Below are 21046 nucleotides of genomic sequence, written 5' to 3'. Positions count from 1 at the left end.
CCAGCTGGCTCCCCAAGGTCCCCAGAGCTAAGTATTGGAGCCAGTTCTTCTTAGTATCTTTATCAATGATGTAGACAAGGGAATGAAGTGCACCCCCAGGTGGTTTGTAGACACCGAGCTGGGCAAGAGCATTCATCTGCTTGAGGGTAGGAAATCTCTGCAGAGGGATCTGGACAGGCTGGATGGATGGGCCAAGGCCAACTGTATGAGGTTCAACAAGGCTCAGTGCCGAGTCCTACATTTGGGTCAGAACAACGCCACGCAGCGCTAAAGGCTTGGGGAAGAGGGGCTGGAAAGCTGCCTGACGGAAAGGGACCTGGGGGGGGCTGGTTGACAGCTGGCTGCACATGAGCCAGCAGTGTGCCCAGGTGGCCAGCAGCATCCGGGCTCGCATCAGAAATAGTGTGACCAGCAGGACTAGGGCAGTGATTGCCCCCCTGTACTTGGCACTGGTGAGGCCAGACCTTGAATCCTGGGTTCACTTCTGGGCCCCTCACTACAAGACAGACATTGAGGTGCTGGAGCGTGTCCAGAGAAGGGCAACGGAGCTGGGGAAGGGTCTGGAGTACAAGTCTTGTGAGAAGCAGCTGAGGGACCTGGGGTTGTTTAGCCCGGAGAAAAGGAGGCTCGGGGGAGACGGACCTTATTGCTCTCTGCCATTATCTGAAAGGAGGTTGTGTCAAGGTGGGTGTCAGTCTCTCCTCCCAGGCGAGAAGTGATGAGAACAAGATGAGGTGGCCTCAGGTTGCACCAGAGGATGTTTAGATTGGATATTGGGAAAAATGTCTTCCCTGAAAGGGTTGTCAGGCATTGGAACAGGCTGCCCAGGGAAGTGGTTGGGTCACCATCCCTGAAGATACTCAAAAGACAGCTAGATGTGGTGCTTAGGGACATGGTTTAGTGGTGGACTTGGCAGTGCTGGGTTAATAGTTGGACTTAAATTTTAAGTTGAATCTTAAATTTCTTTTCCAAACTAAACAATTCTATGATTCTCACAAGCCCCCTTTCTATACTGAATATGCCACAATAAGGTCTCCCCAGAGTCACCTCTTCTCCAGGCTGAACACCACCAACTCTCTCAGCCTGTCTTCATAGGAGGTGCACCAGCTCTCGGATCATTTCTGTGACCCTCCTCTGGACCAGCTCCAAGAAGTCCATGTCTGTCTTGCACTGGGGCCCCCAGAGCTGGATGTATACTCCAGGTGGGGTCTCTACCAGAGCCAATGGGGAGAATCACCTCTGTCAACCTGCTGGCCACGCTTCTTAGCATGCAGCCCAGGATACAATTCGCTTTCTGGGCTGCAAGCACATATTGTGCAAATGCATAATCTTCTAGGGCACACTCATTTTTTTCCATAGTGCAGTTACATGTCTCCCCAATCTGTTAAAAACAACAAAAAAACCCACTACAACAAATTCTCCATAGTTGGAGGATTAGCTGGAAACCTCTATCTTGTACTGGTCTTCAAGTACACAGTCCTAAGCCTTTCCCCTCCTGAGAGTTTCTCTCAAACTGGAACTCTAGAAAAAGATTAATTCCTCCCGCTGTCCCATTTAGCCACATGAATCTCATCCCCTTACAGGATGTTTTTCTAAGTTTTCAAACTTAGCCTCAACTCAGCAGCTGTAAAGATCACTTCACTTTTTACAGTGCAAATGAAAACGGAAAGCAATGCCAGAAAACTTCCAAATTTAAAAAGCAAGACTATGATGCAGATGAATGGCACAGCATGGTGCTTAATAGGATATCCAAAAACACAAGACCACTTTATACACTTCCAACACTATTTTACCTTCTCAAAATATTAAAATATATACATTGCTTTGAAACACCAAATTAAAAAATGTAAAAATCAAGAAACTTTAGTTTATTAAAGCATTATTTACCCCACACCCATACATTCTACACCATCACAGTGCTCTGAACACCCCTGAACAAGAAGAAAGCAAAAAAGCCATCAGTGTGAGCAGTTTATCTAATGCACTTGTATAGTAGCAAATCTTTCATGGAACTGATCTGACCTGCCGCTACCTGCCTCCTGACAGCCATTCTGGCTAACCCCTGAGCCCCAACCCCACCTCCTTACAATCAGCTGGCAAGAAGTATCATAGTACTCCAGATGGTTCAGAGTTCCAGGCTTACCAGTTTGGGGGATACCATGTGTCACTGATGTCAGCAGCCTAACATCAGCAGCTCCATTCAGATGTGTTTTGAAGCTTCTGCCTCTATGCAGCGTTTGCAAGGAACCAGTTTGTGGCCAAAAAAGCATGGGGGAAAGGATAACAGAGAGGTGGCATGCAGCTCAAGTCTAATTCAGGAAAGCAGGTAACAGACAACACTGTCACTGAGAACATGACCATAGAGAACAAAGTGTAATGTCAGAGGTGATGACTTATGTTTCATCCTGTCCAAGGGAGTTCCTGGGCAGGGAAGAAGGGTATGATGTGGTCCAGACTACCTCTTACAGAGAACATACATCATTAGGATAAGCCTTTTTGTGTATGATTAAAATATGCTTGCTAAAATTCATTTAGGTCAACTCAGGAAAAAAATACTTTAAAAAGATTTCAGGTTTTTTCCCACACACACAGACTTTTTTAATTAGGACATCTTCACATCTGTCTGCAGACACTAGCCAGTGTCAACAGGTTTGGCAATTACATACAGCTCTAAAATTTAAAGTTGACAAATTAATTATACACTGTTCCAAAAATCAAGTGCAGTTTTGAGGGTGACTTGTTTTGAGGGTGACAGCAGTGACTTGTTGTTAGTCATCCTGACACCTCTTTCCCAAGTACTCACATGAATGCAAGAACATCAAAGTTTTACTTTCCTGACCTGTCCTGCATCCAGAACATTTCTTTCTGAAAATTTTGAGGAACAATATTATCTGGTTTGGCTTCTAAGAAGTTAATATCAAAAGAATATAAAGCTCTAGCTCCTCTCTCTCTTCCCTGAAGTATAAAAATACCAAGCTACACTGAGAAACTATGGACCTCATCCTTCCAAGACTTAATCCTGCATGACTTAACTCTCCACTATCTCCCCAGCCTCCATCCCAAACCCTAAAACTAAAGCCATTCAAAAATGCAAAATGTGTTGCTTTTACAGTTGTGGTAAGCAAACACAGTAGTTCTGCCACAAAATGACTTGCAGTCCTTTCCATGCAGATCATCAATGGACACCTTGTCTCCTTATAAACTGCTGGTCGATGGAGCCAACCTATATTACATCTCATGTCCTAAGGCCAAGATCAGCTTTTCAATTACATCTCAAAGACAAAAGAACAACCGACTTACGGCTATCCCACTATGTTACACCAATGATGATGAGCTGCTAGAAGTTAAAGACAAGACTTCCACGCATTAAGCGGCTCTTTTCAAGGGCTGAACTCAACAGCTGCCCTCTATGAAACAGTTGCTGGTGGACTTTTCAATTTCACATTATGACCAAGACTAGAGACCTGACGGACCTCTGCCACAACACCCTTTAAAGATAGGCACATTATTCAAATGAAAGGCAATCAATTGTAACATTAAGAACTAAATGAATATGCATGCAAATGTTTTTAAGTATCATAAAAAACTTAATCATACCTCTTATGGCCTCATACAACAGCCACGAAAATATATTTTCAGTGACAAAATCCTCTCATTCAAGAAAACCATGACAGATGATGCAATTTAGTTCACATTTATAAATTGTGAGAAAAAGCTAGCAGAAACCTATGTTGGGAACATTCATGGACACAATTACAGCCCTGATTACTGGCTAAATACTGACATTTGTGACTGAAAGGCCCAGAAAACTGAGGTCTGACTTCTGCCCTTTTTGAAAACTGAATGCCATGAGATGGACAGCATGAATAGCAAATGTGAGGAATTTCCAAGTATTTTACATGCAAATAATGTTACTTTCACACTAGAAAGCACATAGGCAGTAGCTTATTTCTTGTTTTGTTCTGTCCTTATTTCCCCTTCATATTTACAAGCATTTCAAGATTAACTTGCACAGCAAAACTAGCTAGCCTCAAGTTCATGAAATCAGTTAAATGGGAGCCACATGTGTAAAACATACAGAAATTTGTAACTCCGATGCCTTGTTTTCAGAACCACATGTGTTTAAGTATTAAGCTGGAGATCAATTAATCACAACCCAGAAGGGCCTTCAAGCTTAAAGACCAGCAATACACAAATCAGTACTTAATTTGCAGTCAGCATAGGAGATAAAGAAGTAACAGAAGTTATCTACCTAGTGTATATATTATAAACCACAAAGTCAAATAAATACCAGTGTGCACTACCAACAGCCTCAAATACATACTACGAATATTTCAATGTAGTTTTTTTTAACTCTCCTGCTTTTAACAAAGATTTGTTATCAACCACCCCATTTAAGCTACAAATGGCATGTATGTGCCACTATTTGCATAATCCAAAAGTCCAAAACCACATTTTTCCCACATATTTCTTTTTCTACCACAGAGAATAAAGTAGGCTTGGAGAGTTTTCCTTGTCCTTGAATTGCTCACGTCCCTGCTTCCCTCCTTCAAATTTCTGCATTCTTTAGAAATTTGAGGTATGGCAGACAAATCAAGACATGTTCTTGCTTCAAAATACATTTTAGGCAAATGTAACAATACAAGAGAACAGTAAAAATAAGAAAATGCAAAGTTACCAGGATTTCCTGAACAGATCCTCTGACCTCAATGAAGTCATCAGACCAGCTATATAGAACATATGGATGCTGCAGAGATGAAAACAAGTATTTAACTGAAATGTGGCAATTTTCTGAAATTATGCATTGCTGCCAATTAAGACAACTGAGAATAGTTCTACCATCCCAAAAGCAACAAGTCTTTTGTTCAGTTTCTATAATCTTCTACAATTAACTATAACCTCTATGAGAGCAGAAATTCTAGATTTGAGACCAAGCTTTGTATCCTTCCTACAAACTGCTTTTCAAATGTTTGCAAGTTCCCACTAATTTCTCTTGAAAAATTATTTGGAAGGAAGGGGGAAAAAAGTTCATGCTAAAGTAATACATTTTAAACTAAACTCCATCCAAATCACTCAAACATGTTTTTTCCTGCCAAAAGTATTTTACCATTCAGATGCAAATTCAGGGATTAAATATGTTGTTTAAAAATATCAACCAGGTAAGGAATTTGAATGAAGAAGGGATTATGTCCTCTTGTACTTAACAACAGATAGCCTACTGACTGAACACAACCCTCTCTTCCTCCCCACTTTAGTGCTTCCACACTTTTTCCACTAAAAATTAGGGGATGTAGAACTTGTGTTAGAAAGGCATTACAAGCTAAAAGAACTCTGTATTTGTGTATTTCAGCTACTTCTCAAATCTGTGATGCTCCTCTGAATATGGCCATCACAAATTTTCTTTGTATAAGCATACTTTCAAGTGGGAGTTTTAGTTAGAAAAGCTAAAACATCATCTTCTGACCTGTATCACTCGTGCTGCTTGTATAGTTATTGTAGTGATGGTAGCAGCATTCTGTGCAGGTTTTTGTGCTATCATCACTATGGATACACAGACCACCAGTATATTAAGCAATGTAACTTACTGTTTTCCTTGTGTTATTCTTTCTCCCTTCCAGGAGAAGAGCTGCATTTACGTTTGTCTCCAGAGCTACGCGCTTATTATCAAAAGCAACATAAAAAATATTAAGTCCCTGTATTAGCAGCAAAATTCAGTAATTTTTATGTCACTTGAGCTCTGGATTTAGTATAGAGCTCTAACCCTTAACCTTTTCCTTCAAAAAGTGAAAGAGAAACTGGTAAAAGTTTCACACCATACACATACACCCCAAGCAAGACTTCCAGGTAGCTTTGGCTTGGCTTCTCTTCAAGCCTTATGAACAGGAAAGCTCTGAACTGAAGCCCAGGCTTCACCACCAGCACCAGGCGCCCTGTTCTTTATTGACTACTTACACCCATACAAGGTCTCCTGGGGAAAGCAGGCCTCAAAATAAAATGGAAAACGTCACTCATAAAAGCCTTCCCCAAAAAAGATGTAGAGGCCATAGTTTAACTGCCACCTTCATTTAGGGTCCCATCTGTTTAGGATTTAGCACAGAGCTAGAAGCACAAGGCTGTATACAAATACACCTTATGCTCAGGAATTTTAGGTTATTAAAGAAGGGCTAATACATAGCCCTGAACACCATGCAAAAAGGAGATGCAATTTAAGATCCCGTTTGCAGCTTTGTTTTTCAAAACCAAAAAATATTATGCAGAGACTTCTAAGGTAAATCATTCACCATAATAAGAGTCCAACTAAAATTTACATGTAAAGCAATTTATAAAATTCAGTATACATTCAAGGCAGAGTACAATCTGAACAGTTCTGCTTAAAATAACTGGGATACAATATGGTTCAGACTCTCAGTAATACTACTAGCAAAACACCATGAAAAGACTTCCAGAAACAGAGGAAAGTTTAAATACATGAGTATTACACTATTAGAAAAAGCCTACCATTCATTTTCGATATTGCCCTTGTAGAGATCATTTAGAATAAAAGAATAGGCTGAAAGGCAGAACTCCAGGATTACAGCTGCCCCAACTCTTCTGGGCCTTAACACTTCCTATGATTCTGCCAAGCTTTTATCATCCTACTCTGAAAGTTAAACTGAGTAGACTGATCCTGAAAGAGAGAAATGACAACACAACCACCTGCTTACAATACATACAAAAATAACCTGGAATGCCAAGCTTGGGGTTCTGTTGACAGCCATGACTAAGTGCCCTTTTCCTTTCTACACTCTAAATACTATTTTACCATTTTTAATGGGAATCTTAGTAAGCAATTCAAAGACTGCACCTTCCACAATACAGCTGTGAGTAGACTGTGTTACAATATGCTTTCCAGTGTTGTTAAAGGGCAGTATTTCAGTGGTACCCAAAACAGCTATTAGTAACTTCTGCTGGGCAATCAGGGCTCCCGCTTGGTGCAGAGCATTGTATCTCATTTAATGCATTCATTTATGGGTGCAGTGATATGACACTTACTGCCTTCTCATGTCCTCTTCATCCTCCTTAAGAAGAAAACACTTCCCAAGCTGCATTTGTCCAGAATCTCACTGAGGGAATTCAAGTTAACTGCTTTACTTCTTGCCACAGGGGAAAAAAAAAAAAAGACACCAAAAAAAACCAAGAAGAAAAAACCTACAACCCACCCAACAAGAAACCCCACAACCTGATACATAGCCATCACTAAAAAACAAAAGAAAATCACTTCACTTCTGATGGTCATTTACTCTATACCCAAGACAGCAGTATGTGTGGACAGTACACAATATCATCAAAAATAAACCACTATTTCTGCTAGTCCTTGCCTACTGTAAATTGATTTAATGACATTCAAGTACATGAAAACACAGCATTTCCAAAACAGAATACTTTCAAAATAAACTTCCATCTAAAGAATTACGGTGCACTGGGAATACGTACGCTACTCAAGGTCCTAAAGAAGTAACAGTAAGCAAAACCAATTGACTACAAATTAACTAGGCATAACGAGGTAGTCAAGCCAATTTGAAAGGATTTATACTGACTGTTCACATAGAACTGGTAACGTGTCTTAGAAATACATGAGAAGGAAAGAAGTTGTATCAGAGGCTTTAACACTGTGTCACATGATTTCCCACCCAACAGCTTTACAACTAGGTAAGAGTAACCAGCCTTGCATATACAAAATGAGTTTACTAGCAAGGCAGTATCACCACAGAAAATTGCAAGGTTTTAGTAAATCAAAAGTGAACAGGAACTATTGAGACTACAGAGATAAGGGGAAAAATAAATGAAAAACCAGTATTATGTTGGGACTTCTGAACACAGGGTGCCAAAAATAATGGACATAAGTAAACTTTTCACTTTATACAATGCTGATAAGGGTTAACCTGGAACATCAGGTCCTGTTTGGAGTACAGCACAATATTTATAAGCCCAGAATTTCCTGAGGAGTGAAATTCCCTGCATCTCAGGCATTGCTAATTAGAACACATTTCAGGAAGTGCACTTGAGACCGCTTCTCTTCAGAGGAAGTTCTCCTTGAGTGTCTGCCAGGAAATAACCCAGAACATTCCTGTACTACAGCACACACAAACCAACCTTGGCCACTCCCTGGGTTCTCACTTGCTGGTCCTGCCACCTATGAGGCTGGCCACTATGTTTTGCACAGTATTTTATGACTTGTCAATACGTTTGTACCCACTGGTTTTCCTCTTACAAGCACGCTCGTTACAACCTGCTCTACAAGTACAACTCAAGAGGCTATATACCAATAAAAAACACCATCACAGAGAATAACAGGAAGCCTGGCAAATCTAACTCTGTTTACAGGTAAAAAATGAACTTTTCAAGCCTTGAAAAGATGACTGTTTGGCTCAAATTTTGGTCTTTTTGATGCTCCCAGAAAATTCAAGTTTTCTTCTTACAAGCAGGAAGGTAACACACTTTTCAAGGTGCGAGGCTGATGGTTGATTCACTAAGTGTCTGAAATCTGGATGTACTGAAAAGTTAAAAAGTCAGCCACCTAGCAGCAAGGAGAACGTTATCAATGACTGTTTTGTATAAAAATGAGTCTTCGTGAATGATTCAGAATATCCTGCTGCTTTAAGAAACTTTCCTAGGCCAGTCTTAAAACAGTCTAATGCATTTCCTGCAGCAAATCACAGGTAGTACAGATCCTAATACATTAGCCAAAATACAGCATCAAAGGATGATTATACATTACGAGTGAGCAAGTGAAGTGTTTCCACAGAAACAGAGCTACAGTGAACTTTATTGCAAATACAGCCCTGCATTCCCAAAAGCTCTATGCCTATTTTTAGAGAAGTGAAAATACTTTAGTGGGATGGAACAGAATAGCCATATTGAAACAGAGTTAGTTTTGCTTTTTAGACCAATAAAATGGGTTTCATCCACCTTCATTACAACTATAAGTAAGAGCCTACCACCATAACAGTTAAAACACGTACAGGCATGCTTGATTCCAGATACAAAAACTCCTCTTAGTGATTTGGAACACATCAACAAGGTTGCACAAACTTGAACAGGTATGCATTTGCAGGGCTGGGATGAAGACAAAAAGTTAGTTGCCCCTAGACAAGAATATATTCTATGAAAAGGTCTCAACCTTTCCAAGCTGAAGCAATGCTGCAACATACAGACTAAGGCCCTGATGTATAGGGAAAAGCTTCATAGATATTTAGAGACAATCATTCAGAAATCTGCAATTTAAAAAGTCTGGAAGGTAGCAGCAGCATTACAGGGCTATTCCTGGCATCATCAGAATGTACTACTAGAGATCCATCCAAGTAGTATTACAAAGGAGTACTATTTACAGACTCAGACTTTGTTTTCTGCTTTATACTGCCCTACTGACACTTACCACAAGGGCTAGCAACCAAAAAAAAAAATTTTGGTATACAGAAGACCTTTGGTACCTCCAGAAGGAAGACTAAAACCCTATTTCACTCTACTTTGGTAACATATTCCAAGATATGTCCACACAGGCAGAGGTTTTATTAAACTCCACTGAGGGATGAGACAATTAGGAAGAATATTACAAGCACTGAAATTTATTACCCTCAGCCTATTTCTATGTAAAAGACAACAGTTGCTCTGGGCAAGAGGCTGAGGAACAACAGCTATGCTGAGCAAAGGCCAGGACAAAGTTCAGAAAGGCACTAGGCACCACGTGGCATGGTTTGTGTTTATTACATCCAAGTTCACTGCTTTTAAAACTGTGGTGATGCCTGCCAACTCAGAGCACAGAGCCCTTCACAGTACGAATCCAGCCAGCAAGAAGAGCATGTTCCACACTGAACCACTGGTGAACTCACACACACATGTGAACCCAGCTTGCTCAGAAGAAGTTGAAGTTTACCATAACCTTGGAGGAAAAGTCCATCTTACTCCAATGCCCCAAAGTCTACAGTAATGTATCAGATAGCAAGCCAAGCAAAATTCCACTTTCAGAAGCCAGGAGGAGCCATAAGCACATAGGTGTTATTGGCAAGAAACAACGTACATTAATTATCTTGATACTTGAGAACAGAGTGGTTTTTCTTTCGTTTCAAGTTCAAACTGAAAGCTTTTGAAACAGTTTTTTTCAACAAGAAGGGAAAAGCTCTGCAAGTATTAACACAAGATTACACGCATAACGTCCAAAATATACAGAAAACACGGATCTTTAAGATTTCATTAGGGAAGCATTTCTTACTGTAAGAGATAAAAAGGAACATTGATTTATCAATCTGCCATACTGTTCTTAAACAAGTGCTATGCTGGATACAACAAGCTTGCTCATCAAATACTATGTGAATTTCAACAGAAATAAAACCATAAAGTCAGAAAGTATCTGATGTCACTTGCAATAGGGATGTGATCAGGAAAACATCTTTTGGAAGCTGCTTCTTAGGTGGAAGTGCTAGCATGACTTACTGTCAACAACTGTCTAATATCTTTGAAAACACAAGCACAGTAAATACCCATACTATCACATGTACTCTTACTTACAGAATCCCTGTACCAATTCAGTGCATAAAGGCTGGCCTGGGGAGGAAGTCAGAATTATAAAGCTAAACAAAAATGTTGCTCATAATACCTCTCTATTGATACCCGTCTTACGCATTTGCTAATAATCATATAATCATTGGGTTGGAAAGGAACTTTACAATCAAGTCCAACTATTAACCCAGCACTGCCAAGTCCACCACTAAACCATGTCCCTAAGCACCACATCTAGCTGTCTTTTGAGTATCTTCAGGGATGGTGACCCAACCACTTCCCTGGGCAGCCTGTTCCAATGCCTGACAACCCTTTCAGGGAAGACATTTTTCCCAATATCCAATCTAAACATCCTCTGGTGCAACCTGAGGCCACCTCATCTTGTTCTCATCACTTCTCGCCTGGGAGGAGAGACTGACACCCACCTTGACACAACCTCCTTTCAGATAATGGCAGAGAGCAATAAGGTCCGTCTCCCCCGAGCCTCCTTTTCTCCGGGCTAAACAACCCCAGGTCCCTCAGCTGCTTCTCACAAGACTTGTACTCCAGACCCTTCCCCAGCTCCGTTGCCCTTCTCTGGACACGCTCCAGCACCTCAATGTCTTTCTTGTAGTGAGGGGCCCAGAAGTGAACCCAGGATTCAAGGTCTGGCCTCACCAGTGCCAAGTACAGGGGGGCAATCACTGCCCTAGTCCTGCTGGTCACACTATTTCTGATGCGAGCCCGGATGCTGCTGGCCACCTGGGCACACTGCTGGCTCATGTGCAGCCAGCTGTCAACCAGCCCCCCCAGGTCCCTTTCCGTCAGGCAGCTTTCCAGCCCCTCTTCCCCAAGCCTTTAGCGCTGCGTGGCGTTGTTCTGACCCAAGTGTAGGACTCGGCACTGAGCCTTGTTGAACCTCATACAGTTGGCCTTGGCCCATCCATCCAGCCTGTCCAGATCCCTCTGCAGAGATTTCCTACCCTCAAGCAGATGAATGCTCTTGCCCAGCTCGGTGTCTACAAACCACCTGGGGGTGCACTTCATTCCCTTGTCTACATCATTGATAAAGATATTAAACATAACCGGCCCCAAATACCAAGTCCTGCAAAACACCACTTTTGACCAGGTAAAGAATAAATAACTAGCATCAGGAAGACAACAAAGAATCCTTTATGAGTTGAAGCAATTAAGTATAATTTAGGCATTCAGGGTTTCTGGATAATGTTAGCAGAGTCATTTAGTCAATTTTTCTGCAATCACCATGCTTTTCTGTCATGGACACATGGCTTGATACCTGGAAGGTTAAATACAGAACTGTCAAGTACTTTCAGGTCCTATTCAAAACAGTGAGATTTCTGATTTGAGTGCACATTTTAAGTGTCACAACAAAAAAATGGCACATCTGAGCAGGGACCCAAAATTTAAACCTTTGATCCGAAGTTCTGTGACTCCATCCAACACAGATAATAATACTGTAAGGTGAATGGACAAGGCCAGTACTACCATGGCAAACTTAACAGGAAAAATCCACCCTATAAGAAAAGGACCTTAAGAGTGCAGTGAATAGACAAGTATATTTTTGGTACCAAACAAGTTACTGGTTCTGTGGAGCAAAGTATGTGATAGCATAACAAAGACACTAATGTTATACACATAAGAGCTTAACTTTTTGCAATATGAATACAAGACTTAAAATGACAGTTTATAAAGCAGCTGGGTAAGCAAGGGATTCCTTACATTTTTCTGTCATTTTGACTATTTGCATATGTAATACCGATTTCAAAGAGTAGAGCAGCACTAATGCCTTCCCCCTACCAAAGCTCCAGCCAGAAATAATACACATACTTCAATGTAAACCTGAAAAGTCAGAAGTACTTGCAATTTACATTTAAGATCTTTTGCTGTTTCTTCCTACTTGCCATTACATTTCACCGCCTTGTTATTCACAGGGCTGGTTTTCTATAAAGTCTTATCTAGGAAGGTATTGCAGGATATTTACCTAACAAACTAATAAGTACTTAGCTGTCATGGGTTTACCAGACTGTGACTCATTTCAGCCTTCTTTAAACCACGTTTCCCGAAGAACAAATGGCTTCAGTGCTTTTTTGACTATGACATCACAACAGTCATAGCTGTTCCTTTTAAAAGGTCAAACAAAATGAAAGGAAGCATAAGAATAAAACCCAAAAATCACAGGCCTTTATACATGACAAACTGAGGAGGGGGACCTGTTTTGCCACCCCCCGACACCTTGTTTTCTTCATTTCCCACACTGTTTTCCATGTTCAGAAAATATTTCTAAAATGTCTGTGCTTCCATCTGAATCTTAATTCAGAAATAACATAACACATAAGGCAGCAAGTTTTAGTCTTAGTAAAGATAACAGTACTATTGCTTTTTGTTCAAACTGAAGTACTTTGGGTTTTTTCCAGTTTAGGTGTCAAAACTGAAGATTACTATTTTTTTTAAACTACTCAACTTATTCCTTGCAGTAGTGAAAGCAGACAGAATTCCTTGGAAAAAGCTAATCACATAATACAAACAAACATCATCCCATACCAGAAAAGGGAAGGGAGAACGTAGAAAGGAGAAGCAATTAAATCACCATAAACTTGAAAACTGGAGTTTAAGAAGGGCTGACTAATACCCAGACCACTCAGTAAGAAGTTAAGCAAAAAAGTTACTGAAGAATAAAAAACATCCACCCCTGCAAATTTAGATAGATGCAAGTGACCCTCTGCTGTTTCCTGAAGGTGAAAATACAGAGAGATCCTGGAGAGGCAATACTCTGAAGCTGAACTGCAAGGTAACAGCATGAAGCCCCAGTAGAAAGGCCTAGTCCATGTGAAATGCTAGCAGACACACCTCGTTTGTTCTCAAGTGTATTACAGCCCAGGCAAGGAAAACATTAATGTAATCTAAAAGAGGTTATATATTAAGTCTTAAACAAGGCTCCCTGCATCAGCAAGTTAGATGGGAAAGTGCTCCTGAAGTAGCAGATTAGTTTTGTTATCTGCCAAAGCCTAAGCAAAAGAAAAAAAAAAAGTAACAGAATACAGGCTCCCAAACCACCAACCACAGGGAAGCTGTAGAAAAAAAAAAAACCAACAACAAAACCCACAAACCAGAAAAGAAAAAAAAGGAAGAAAGAGGATCCAACAAATTATTCTGGCCACCCTCAAACGTAAGAATATTCCAAACATCCACGTATGTCAACAGCAATAAAAACAGAAGTCAGAAATACCAAGTATACTGAGGAATAAAACTCAAGTTTGCAAATACAATCATTCACCCTGGAAGAAGAGGAATCAAAACCAGAATCAAAAAATAGGAGACTAGAAACAGATTCCTGTAAAACAAAGAATACCGTGGCTATTCAACTTCCTTACTCCCACTTATAGCTAGACTACTTAAGATTAGGCCAAGTGCCCCTACAGAGAAGATTTTGCTTAACACAGATTTTTATGTATTAAAAAAGCAAAATATAAGAACAGAAATTCATTAACATTTCACTCCCAACATGTCTGTTGGGTCAGACAACTTACAACTAAGTAGGTTTGGTAGGTGAAAACACACCTTACAAATTCCTCCCATGCACAGTAAATTACTTGCTGCCCAGGTCCACCCATCTCTGTATCCCTCAGGCTGAATGAAAGGGCCATAAATGGGATGTCAGAGAAAGGCCTGTTCTAGGAGGCACAGGGGAAAAGAGAAACCAAGAAATTCTGGTTTAACAGCCACTATTTAAAAAAAAAAAATTTCAACTGTAACCGTTTTATCACTAAAACCCTGTGTGAAAGTGAAATCATTACATACCTTAAGTAGACTTTCCAGCTCTCAACAGCAGGTGCTCAATACAGGATGAAACATGAAATCTGAAACAAACATTTAGAATTGATTAGGAAGTTTTCATGACCTAACATCAAGGCAGTCAAATATCCAACAAACATAACAGCAAGTAGCTGATATTCTTATTATGAAGACTAAATAACCTTCCAAAGGAACAAGCTCCAGTACATACCCTACTTTACAAATGCAGATTATTTAGCTAGGAGTCCTCAGGGGAAAAAAAATAAAAAACCAAACACCAAAACTAGAAAAACAAACAAAAAAGAAAACACACAAAAAAGTTCTTAGAAGTAGAAGCCAGGGGCTTACATTTGAACTCAAAATAGATACTTCAGAAAGTAAGTTGCCAGAAAACCTGTAGGTCCCATTAAAGCAAGCTACAAATCTCACAAGTTGTATTGTTTTGGTATTTTGAAGAAGGAAGGTTAAAGGATTCTTAAGTGAACCTTTAATACAGCTAGCATACATTTAATGGCAATAATTCAATGAGTACTGAAAACCCTATTGAGTGATTCAAAATGCTAGCAGCATCCAGATCTAGAATTAGAAAGAGTGCTTCCCTGGAGAAAAAAAAAAAAATGTGTGGGAGGAACTAGTGAAAAGCATTTATTTCCTCAGGGTACGTGCATCACAGGACAGCCACGCCAGTTTTTAGCTAAAGTAACAAATACATACAGATATAGCTCAACACACACATGTAACACACTGTCCAGAAACAGTTGTGGGTTTTTATCCTTTAAGGAAAGGATCGATCTGAAAGAACTCCAGAATCCAGTAATCTACAGTTAGTGTTGCTACTTGGCTAGTTGGTTTCGCTCTTTTGCCTCTCAAACAACAATATACTATAGCGACAAAGGCAGTACCAGTAAAAAGCCCAAGCTTGCATATTAAGCATTTAAAATTTGATTTTTAAGAACTGTTTCTGAACCTTTTTCATCTTGGCTACTTAAAGTGTTTCCCACACACAAAGGCCAAAAGATTTCCACAACAGAAGAGAACCTGATGAGATAGAACAACAAAAGAGGTTAAAAAACTGTGGAGAAATTTAACTGTTCATCTAAGCTATAATAAACTGAGAAAAATAAGAAAACCAAAATACTTGAATTTCTACATGAAAGCCACAGTAGTCACAGACACTCACGCAAAACATACATTCATAATATTAGAAAAAATATCACTGAAACCTTGAACTGCTTTTATGGTGGCACATTAGAGGAATGGCACTGCCTCAAAATACTAATTCTAAAGTTAACACAGAATCTGTTACATCAGCCTGCTGTCCCATTATTTCTAGCAGTCTGAGCAGCAACAACAGCTTTCTCGGTAGTCATGTCTGCTCTGAATATTTTTATGAAATTAGTCATGATTTGGGACAATTTGTGAAAACACCAAGGATTAACACAATGGGAATGACATCATGACAAACCCTTTATGAAGAGGGAAATTGCTCACAAGGCACTCAGATTAAGAAACCATGCAGTTATTGATTCAATTAAAGATGTTTTCTGATACAGCAAAAGCTACTTTTAATTTCCAAGGACGACAGTAATGACCTTTCCCCACTCTAGGAAGTTACGTCAAAGCACCCTTAAAGCATTTGTTAAAATAATTGTGTGTAATACCATGGGACTTGCTCACATGCGACATCAAAAATGCACCAGACAAATAATAGAAAAATATTTTAATTGCTTAGGCATCAATAATGCAAACAGAAGCATGTTAAATTTTCCACACAAGTTATCCCCCTGATTTTCAATAGAACTATCCATGTGTGTAAAACTCAGGGTACAAACGCATGCTACTGTGATTTGATGTTGGATGGCAACCCTGGAGCACAGATAAAGGGCCTCTCTTCTCATCATTAGCTACTAGGAGAGTAACACAGTCAGAGACAATCCAAATAGAGGACCATCTCCATTACACTTGCAGCTGTTTCCAGGCATACTTTCCCAAGATTTGCTTTTGCAGGTTTACTTCAATAATTACTTAGGAAGCAGGTGGTAGCAAGAACTCTCCTATGCTCAACTCAAGTTTGGCCAGTTGTAACACTTCTTAAAATAGCAATTAGTCTCATTCTAATAGGGATAAATGCTGAAAGCTTCTAAAGTGGTCAAAAGGAGACTAAACAGAAGTAGTGGTTTGGGTTAAGCAAAGTATTGTGCTTTTATTTCCACCTTTTGTAAAAAGAAATAAGAAAACCTATGTACCTTATAAAATGGTTTAAAGTAAAAAAAAAAACAAAATACATCTGGTGGGGAGTGGGGAAGGAGGTTTTCATAGCTTTTGAAGTTTTTTCTACCTTTCTCCACAAGGAAAAGGTTTTCAATAAACTGACAATATTTAAATGTTAAGTTTAACACATCTTTTGTTGTGAAAAACTATTCCTTTTTAGACTTTATCCAACTGGCTGAAAGTCATCCATCGGTCCAGTTTTATATGTTTCCTTATCTTTTTTACTCAGTTTTACCTATCACTGTCTTACCTTATTTTCTTCCTAAAAATCACACATATACCTTCCTGTTTTTTCAAATAAAAGAGAGTGCATACTTGTAGATCTAAGCATCCATATAGACTCTGAAATTTTAAGTTTTATCTTCCAGCATCATTCCATTCCCTCTCCAGTTTGACTTCTTCACCAAGCATACCACTGAAGACATGAGCCAATTACTAGCATTCAAGAATAAAAATCTTAAAATATCTTCTAGGCATGGAGTTCATCCCTTAGCATCCACATGTTTTCTGCTACTTTTAAAGCTCTTTGAACATGTTCAAAAAAATTTGTCCTCTGCTCTTTTCTAATCACTCCATTAATTCACTCTTCACAAATTCCTCTCCTAATCCTTCATTTCATTTCAATACAGCAATTCCTCATCTCAAGCCTCACAAAGCTGAAGCTGGACCACTAAACATCAACATTACTCATTTCACTTCCCTCTCCTTCTACCTCTGATCCACATAAGCAAAGCAAATAAAACAATTTGGTGTGATGCAACATTTTAATCCTTGTAAAACATTTAACATGATCATATCTGGTCTCTAGTGATGCCCCATTGGCACTACAGCAAGTAACAGGAAAACACCACAAAAGATCAAGCTAGACAGGAAAGACTTCAAGGGCTCTGCCAATGCAGTGGAAGAACAGCAATTTCTGGGCACAAGTAGTATTTTCTTTAGCAGAGATACAACATAATAACTAATTTTCTGCAGTATTATTGTTCCTGTGCACATAGTTTTTTAGGTACTCTCCTGTATCTTGCCTTAACAACTGTATATACACAGCTCCTCTACATTTCAAGCAATGAGTGTAATGGACCTGCCTGGAGCATTTTGAGCAGTAGGACCAAGAAGAAACCTACGCAGAACAGTACAACACAGCTCCGAGTACAGCCTACTGACAAATGACCTACAAATGGCCTTCAGGAAAGTCCCAGAACAGTCAAGGCAGTTACTGAAATCTAGACCAACTCAAAGGCACTATTTGCATGGACACAATGCTGTGAAGATTTAGTAGTCTTGAAATCTTAAGTGTTTCACCATAATTGGTGTACAAGCACTAATTTGATCTTAACATTGCTTAGTGGCTTGGACACCAGAAAAATGTAGTCCATAAAGCAGAATTTGGAACAGGTTCATTAGACCCAAACATAGATTCAAGCATGTCACCACAAAGCATACCTGTATGGCCACTGTCAGCCTCACCACCAGTAGTTCTACAGAAACTTTTAACCAGATCATTGTAACAATTGGGGGAAGAAGGGCAAGCTTCAGCAAGGTCAATTCCATATCATATTAAAAACACACAAACAAAAAATACAGGAGTCTGTACTTACTATTACCTCCTATTCATAAGAGCAATCACACAAAATCAGCTATAAAGATGAAGATTTAACAATGCAGAACAGAAGTCCAACATAACATTTAGAACTGCTGTAACAGAGACAGTCCAAAAAACTATCATATTTCAAGTGACAGCTGTGCATTAAGTACTCACATTATATGCACATGGGCACCACAGTTCCCCCCTCCCCATTTCATTTTGATTACGTTTCAAATCCTTTCAAGAGCCACTACTTTTATCTTGCCTATCCAAAGCTGACCTCAACTCAGCAACCCACAAAATCTACTCTTGATAGAAGTAGTAAAATAAGGGAAAAGTATTAAACCAAGCATACTTTGTGCACATTTATTTTCACAACTTACTGCAGTCCTCACTGTTCCTGTACTTCCATTCTGTGATCTCTTGCTTGGTATAATGTGACCAATGTTCTGCTCCCACTTGAGAATTCAATATCTATTTCAACAGAAATAACAAAGACTTTTGAAAGAAAAAACTTCAATGCAAGTGCCATTTATCTCCAAAGAGCCACACAGATAAATACGTTACAGAACTCCAAAATTTGTTTCCTAGGAAGGGAAGCTCCTGTATTCAATACTCTCCGCGGATTATGAAACAGTTTAAAGGTTTTGTTTGCCTTTAAGAGAAGAAAAAGCTGATTCAGTTGTAAAATGAAGCAAATGATACACACTCCTGTCTTTAAGATTCCCTCTTCCCTTCTGATGAAAGGAGAGCAAGGCATAAAACTAGCTGTTGAAAGCAGTGAAACAGCATGAGACAAGCAGTGCTGCCACCACACAAAGAAACTCTCCCGCTTCTACTAAGGTTGAATAAGCAGGGGCTTATAGCCTATGACACAACTAGACTTTCACTTCATTTAAATCCCCAGCTGAGAATTAATCATCTATGCTGCACACCATCTTCTTCTAAAGGTGCCTAATCTCCTGAAGAAATCCACTTGTGGTTTATTTCACACAAGTAACAAATTTCCATCAACAAGGGAATGAAATTCAGAGTAATAAAACCCAATTTCTTATAAAGATGAAATACTGATGCAAACTCCAGGCAGAAGTTGGGGTAAAGGTGTATTTGGCCTTGTATCCTGCTCCTTCAACTCCATTCTTTGACTAAGTTTTACAGGGGCACTGACTATGCTATTTTTGTTTCTGTCCACAACCCGAGAAATACAAGTAATAAACTCAAACTAACATTCACAAAGCATTCAAGAAAAGATAGAATATTCCCACAGGATAAGCACACGCCATATAGGTTTTTTCCCCTATTTCTCTTATAAGCTTCAATCCTTTAACTATGCCATCAAAATACATGGGCAAAACAAAAGGTATATTATTCACCTCTGAAAATGCATTGATTTTTCCTGATCACCATTAATTAGTATGGCCAAAACCATTTATGTACATAAGCATTGCTATTATATGCCTTGGGGCAATCCTCCTCCTTGGAGGAGGTCCCCCCTGCCACTGGCCAAAAATCAAACAATTTAAAAGGCAATGCTAAACAAGAAATTCACAAAAATCTGAAATTATTAGATTATCCTAATAACGAGAATTTAGTATCTAGTCTGACTACATACTTTTAGAACTGATTAAACAGAATTTAATACAAATGATGAGGAAAGGATTTCCCCTTGCCTCCACATCACACACGTGGGGGTTTTTTTTTAAGACGACCTTAGTTCCCCAGACCACAGCAAACTGCTTACAACAAAAATAATCTATACACATGCCACAAATGTACACTCTAAGCTTCACCTTATAGCTTAAAGGCTCCCTGAAAACTCAGATGTAGCACTAAAATGTTAATTTCAGCAGCTTCTGCCTCTGATTTTAACACAGTGATTGAAAAGCTCTCAGATCAATGAGTTTATTCTTTACTTTCATAAGGAACATCTCAAATGCTGGGTGCGTCATTAATATCAGTTTCCAGCAGAGGCTGTACAAGTACAGACAGCCATGCATACCACATTGTCTTCACACACATTTTCACTGAAGATTACTTAATTCTGTTTCCCCGATCTCAGTACTGATTTATTCCTTCCATGACAAAATGCTCAGAAACATTTTGACTTCCTTCAAAACAGATTAATTCAAGCTACAATTAAGAGGAAGCCTACTGGTGCAACATCAAAATACAAGCTATCACACTGAAGAGTGAAAGACAAAAAGAAAGTATAGATTCACCAGAAGTTCCTATTAATTCTGAAAGCAAAGCTCAGTTTATTAACATGTAATAAAATAAAGTCATTAAAGAGCAATACCCAAAGGAACAACAACAGTCATCCTCTAAGGCCACTTTATTAACTTGTTTGCACAGTTTAAAAGTCTTGCATGTTTTCTTCCATGAAATTTGTAAAGTGCACAAAAAAGGCAACTAAGCTAATTGTTCTAATATCAGCAACCAGTTTACAATTCTGTTTTTCAAGTCACGTCTAGGTAATATCTGCATCTATAGAAGAGCATGACAGTTTAATTTATGGAAAAGATCTTCTCCCCATGACCTTTACAGCCACAAGTGAGAACAGCATTCCACAAAGAAAATAAATGATGTTTTGCCTGCAACAGATTTACAAAGGTGCACAGTCTCAGGCAATAGCTAACAAGTTCACAGCAAGGAGCTGCGTACAAGAGCTTGGAGAAAAATATCAGTTGCTGGGGTTACTATCAATTACCTTTTGACTATTGGCATAAACCTGAAAATAATAACCTCGCATTCTTTACCTGTTAGCATCACTAAAATCAGTGCCAGACAGGACTCAAGAGGTCATCTTGTCCATCTGCCACTCCTGAGGTGGTGATAAACAGCATCTCTTTTCTGACAGATGTC

At 39.3% G+C, this 21046-nt stretch overlaps 1 protein-coding gene across 1 annotated transcript in view; it reads right to left on the bottom strand.

Moving 5' to 3' along the window:
- PTK2 (protein tyrosine kinase 2) overlaps positions 1-21046 on the bottom strand; it is a 223860-nt gene that overhangs the window by 194189 nt on the left and 8625 nt on the right. Inside the window, exon 2 of the mRNA XM_055703764.1 lies at positions 14335-14393. The gene's annotated coding sequence lies outside the window, so the exon portion shown is untranslated. The remainder of the gene's footprint in view (positions 1-14334; positions 14394-21046) is intronic.

The sequence above is a fragment of the Falco cherrug genome, chromosome 3 (assembly GCF_023634085.1).
Source record: "Falco cherrug isolate bFalChe1 chromosome 3, bFalChe1.pri, whole genome shotgun sequence".
NCBI classification, from domain to species: Eukaryota; Metazoa; Chordata; class Aves; order Falconiformes; family Falconidae; genus Falco; species Falco cherrug.
This window is presented reverse-complemented; position numbering and strand designations above follow the sequence as displayed.